Here is a 6,139-nt window from a genome sequence, read left to right as displayed (position 1 = left end):
CATAAAGTTAATATTTATTCCTGAGGATGGTTAGGATTATGATAAATGGTAGGGAAAATAAAAAGCACTTTAGGCAGAAGGAGTTGAATAAAAGTTGTTGAGAGACTGAAGTATTCAGGGTTAGGAAGAAAGCATAAAATTGACAAATGAGATCTTATTAAACTAAAGGGCTTTTGCACAACAAAAGAAATTATCAACAGGATAAACAGACAACCTATAGAATGGGAGAAAAATTTTGCAATCTATGCATCTGACAAAGATCTAATATCCAACATCTATAAGAACCTAAACTAATTTACAGGAAGAAAAAATACAACCCCATTAAAAAATGAGCAAAGGGCATGAACAGACACTTCTTAAAAGAAGACATACGTATAGCCAACAAACATGGGGAAAAAAGCTCAAATCACTGATCATTAAATAAATGCAAATCAAAACCACAATAAGATACCATCTCACATCAGTAAGAATGGCCATTATTAAAAAAAAACAACAGATGCTAGCAAGGGTGTACAGAAAAAGGAGCTCTTTTACACTGTTGGTGGGAGTGTAAATTAGTTCAACCATTGTGGAAGACTGTGTGGTGATTCCTCAAGGACCTAAAGGCAGAAATATCATTTAACCTTGGAATCCCATTACTGGGTATACACCTAAAGTAATATAAATCATTGTAATATAAAGATACATGCATGTGTATGCTCATTGCAGCACTATTCACAGTAGCAAAGGCATAGAATCAACATAAATGCCCATCAATGATAGACTGGATAAAGAAAATGTGGTATATATACACCATGGAATATTATGCAGCCATGAAAAGGAATGATATCACATCCTTTGCAGGTCACAGATGGCGCTGGAAGCCATTATGATCCTTAGTGAACTAAAGCAGGTACAGAAAACCAAATACCACATGTTCTCACTTATAAGTGGGAGCTAAATGATCAAAGCACATGGACACATCATTGACAATGACTTCATAAGAGAATACTTAAATATTTGGAGAGAAAGCAAGAAGAAGGAAATACAAAATGATGAGAGGATATTAATTATGACCAATTGAATGTATTTGAGTTAAAAGAAAAAAAAAAACAAACAAACCTCAACTTGTGAGATTAAGCCCAATTCAGATAGATTCATTTTATGTCCTATTTCATAATAAGCACACGATATATGTGGAAGGGTGTAGGGTGTTCAAGAGAAAGGCTTTGTGCCAGAATGACTTCATGAGTTGCCTGCTAACTCACAGGGAGTAAAATGTTAACCTTTCCATCAGGTTTATTCCATTCTGGTTCACTCAAAACACCCCTGATGGCTTAATCATGCTGTGCCATGATGAACGTCTTGTTTTTCCAGGTGAAATAAGTTACAGAATGAGTAATGACATATGCCTTGCTACTAAATTTGAGGCTGATTTTTGATGAATGATTCACTGAGTCATTGCTGAGATTTGGCTTAAGTAAAATTCAAATTCTATCTAAGAAAACAGATACGTAAAGAGCATAAATTTTTTAGGCCCCCATGCTTGCCCACACATTCTCCACATCGGAGATGTCAATTATTTCCATCATGAACTTATTCGTGAATTTTATAGGTAACATTTGTACCAATGGTGATCCTAGCACTACTGGAACTCCCACCAAACCACACCATTTCCCTTTCAGTCAGTTCTAATTCTTGGGAAGTTCTTCCTTAATTGAGCATAATTCTGCTTCTCTGTGCTTTTACAATATTTTCTAGTTATATTCTCTGAAGCCTGCAAGAAAGATCATAGTCCTTTGGGTCATCCACCCATTATTTAAAACCCACTGTCACATTTGCTCTGTTCCCTTTTAAAAAATTTAAAATACCAATTTCCTTCAGTCATGCCTGCTGTGAGATAGTTGCCAATCTCTTCATTAATATCACTAACTGGAACCTCTGTCGGTGGGCTTTAGTTTGTCTTAAATGATGGTACCCAAGAGTAAACACAACAAATTCAAGTGTGGTCTGCCCAGGATAAACACTAGACTTCCAGTGCAACATCACATAAGCCAGTGTGATAGGATTTTAAATTAGAATCATTTCTAACCCAGTTTTGACTGACGCCACTAGACAATAAAGACCAAGTTCCAAAATGAAGCAACAGACCTAGGCTGGAGTTGCAAAAATGGTGGCTGAGAACCAGTTCTGCAGCCCCTAGAGGACCTGCTATCTCCCTCCCCTTCAAAACAAACAAACAAATAAAATTAACTCCAAGAAAGGAGTTCAAGATTAAGAGATAATTTTTGGAGGGAGCTATTGATATGTACCGAGTTCCACTTTTATGTCACGATTGAGGAGGCAGGCACTGGGAGTTCTTGAATCATGTTAAGCAGAAAGAACAAGGCTTCAATTCATCTACTCTGAACACTTGGTACTTGCTCCCTGGATCTAGAGAAACAAGGTAAACTACTACACCTCTCAAGCATAAGAAATCTAAGGAACAGAAGTGGTAGCAGGCACATTGCCTGCATGATGGAGGATGACTGTGTGATGGAGGAGTGACTGCAAAGAGATTGTCCTGTGTACAGGTGTACAGATGTACAGATATTTATATCACTGGAAAGAAGCTGTATCTCTGTGCTTTGAAATGACAAAAAAACTTTATATTTTCTGAAATATTACCTGAAAATGACATAAATGTCATAGAACTTGCCCTATATTTTATTCAAGAGTCAGGGGACGAATAGGCCCAGACCAAATGGATTTGAAGACACCATAGGAGACAAAAATAAAATTGTTTTATGATTACACTTTTTCTTTCCTGTGTTTTCAATTTACTAAGTTGTTTTTTATATAGATATAGATGGATAGATAGATGCAGATACACATGCACACACATACATGTATGTATATACCAACATATGTATATGCATGACACATATGTAAAACAGCAAACTTGTAACAGAAAAATTATACTAGCTACAATTCATTGCTTATTTATGAGGTTCTATGGCCCGCATTAAGACCTTTACAAATGTTATTCATTTTTCACCACCATTTTATGGGACAGAATTCATAATTCTCATTTTATTGACCAGAAGGCAGCCTCAGAAATGTTAAGTATCTTGCTCAAGATCTGTCATATGTAAATAGGCTTAGCCTAAACTCTGGTCTGCCTGACTCTGAGGTTCAAGATTTTAACCACCGATTTATTTTACATTAGTTCTAGCTAGCATGGCCTTTGAGAACAGCAACTAATTTGATTGTCTAGATTTTTCCAATGAGCACCAGAAATTTCAAAGGGAGTGAGAAGACTATAAGATATGGAATAAGTCAGTTTACTCCTTCTAAGAACCCATATTATCATAATGAATACGGCGGGAACATTTTGTGACATTCATGGAAACAACAGAATTAACACAAAAACATTTTGCTATCCTGCTCAACTGAAAATGCAAGGCTGCTTCCACCTGCAGACCAAAAGGACAACTGCAGTACTTTCAGTTCTACAATTACTTCCTTTAATAGCCAGGGTGCTAGATTAAGGGTGTCACTCAACTGATCACCAGGTGGCTCTAAAACCTCATCCAGGAGTTGTGCAAGTGCTGGGTGAGTAGGAGCATAGTGCATGCAAATAGACCAACATGTTTGTCTTAGAGATCTTGCAGAATGAATAGCCTTTGAGCTGCACAGAATGGGACTCTTTTGCCAACCTAGTATCCATCCTGGAGGATGCTGAATGTTTCAGAAGGGGAAAGTCCAATATTACTTCCTCTTCTGTAAAATGTGGTGGCTCAGAATTAAATTAAATTAGTATACATTTGTTGAAGCCTACCCTATGCCAGGTAGAATTTTAAGCATGTGGGATGCACTGGTAAACAAAAGATGCCTGTCTTCATGGAGTTTAGATGAGATAATGTATTTGAAAATATTTTGTAAACCCTATTGAGCAACATACAGTGACAATTTTTTCTGTTTATAATAAATTGGAAAACACTTCATATTTCTAACTAATATGCCTATGTACTCATACTGGGAGTGGTAGTATAACTTAAGGCTGTTATCAGAATTACCTGAATGGAGTTCTTTGCTTCCTGCTTCTGGTTCACTCACTGAAGAGTAAACCTTTCAAGGACTAGGATGAGGTCTTCCAATCATTTATTTTCTGTGTCCCAAGAGAAAATACTAGAATCAGAGTACACTGTCCATAAATGTGTGCTGGATGGAATGGACTTAAACTATAAAAGAGTTGATAAAGCAAAATATTGAAGTCTAGGAAGTGGCAGAATGCAAAAGAGATGTGTTTATATAGATTGGTGAGCAATTCATTCTGCATCTGTGTCCTGCATCCTCACAACTCCCTGCACATTTCTTAGAAGTGCATTCACATCCCATCCATGAAGTCCTTACTGCTCTAACAGCCTGCATGATTCTCCTTTCTTGTATCTCCTATTATATCATGGCCTCACTCACAGAAATTAACATGTAAACCTGACTGTTTTATGCTATTCTCTAAAAGTAGTAAACTTCAACTCAGGAACAATTCTATAGCCACCTGAACAATTCCCTACTCCCAATCACATACAACATTCAGTGACTATGAATAAATGTTATAGTCTAGATCTTTTTTTTGTGTGGAAGAATCCATGATTTCCAGAGATAGTATGCACATGTGTGTTTGCATATGGCAATGCATGCACACGCTCAGCATTTATTTTTCTTCTTTATTTCTCTCCATTAAGTTCAGATATTTGGATTTGGGACGTATTCATGCTAGTTAGGGAGGAGTTTGTAGCAAAGATATAATTCTGATATTTTCTTTTCTAAAGCATTATCTGTGATTTGTAGTATATAACTCTAAAAAACTGATTCAGTTTTTTTTATTGTTCTAAACTCATCTCTCAAACATGGTCATCTGTTTCAAAATCAGAATATTACACAGAACACATGTAAAATATTAATTCCTAGCTTCCACTCCCAATTTCTTGAATCTAGATCTCTGGGAGTGGAATTCCTGGGTCTGCCTTTATAACAAGTGGCCTTAGAGATTCCAGTGCACACTCAGGTTGAAGAACTACTGCCTTGGAGTGCACTGTTAGCAGGTAAAGTACATTGTGAAAAGTCCCTGCATGAAAAGCTATCAAGAAGCCCAGGACTTTTCCTGTAAAGGACATCTGCTTTTGGAATTGGTTTGCTCTCCCAGATCAATAGAGTAAATCTCTACAGCATTTTAAATTTTAGGGCACAGGGAAAGATTCTCCTGTGACTCAACAAAGCAGCATGTGTAGGTGTGTGCATTCCATGGGCAATGATATTCTTTGCATGAGTACTTAAAAAACAGGTATTATTTTTTCCAATTGTTAAATAAAATAAGTCAAATAAAAAGCATCTGTGGTAGGGCGCAGTGGCTCACACCTGTAAACCCAGAACTTTGGGAGGCTGAGGAGGGTGGATCACGAGGTCAGGAGTTCGAGACCAGTCTGGCCAACATAGTGAAATCCCGTCTCTACTAAAAATACAAAAAATTAGCCAGGTGTGGTGGTGTGCGCCTATAATCTCAGCTACTCAGAGGCTGAGGCAGGAGAATTGCATGAACCTGGTAAGTGGAGGTTGCAGTGAGCCAAGATCGTGCCATTGCACTCCAGCCTGGGCAACAGTGCGAGACTCCCATCTCAAAAAAAAAAAAAAAAAAAAGCATCTGTAATGTACCTCATAAACTAGCTACAACAATTGCTAATGTGTACAGTAATCCCCCCTTCTCCTTGAGGGATATGTTCAAAGACTCTCAGTGGATGTCAGAAATGGAGGACAGTACTGGACCCTACACACGCCATACACAACAGTAGATCTGATCGCTGAGGCAGCTACTAAATGACTAAGGGGTGGGTAGTGTATACACTGTGGAAGTGCTGGACAAAGGGATGATTCATGTCCCACACGAAGTGGGATGGCTTGAGATTGCATCACGCTATTCAGAACAGTGCTCAATTTACAACTGATGAATCTCTTATCTATTAAATTTTCCATGTAATATTTGGAGACCATGATTAACCACCGGTAACTGAAACCTCAAAAAGAAACTTGTTTTTTAGATTGCAGGGATGGTACTGTAGACTCTCCATATAGAAATAATTAAGCTTACATTCCACCTATGGTTTTGCAGCTTTTGCATTTA

This window comes from Sapajus apella, unplaced genomic scaffold (genome assembly GCF_009761245.1).
Source record: "Sapajus apella isolate SASKATOON/1434 unplaced genomic scaffold, GSC_monkey_1.0 scaffold38, whole genome shotgun sequence".
In the NCBI taxonomy this organism is placed as follows: Eukaryota; Metazoa; Chordata; class Mammalia; order Primates; family Cebidae; genus Sapajus; species Sapajus apella.
This window is presented reverse-complemented; position numbering follows the sequence as displayed.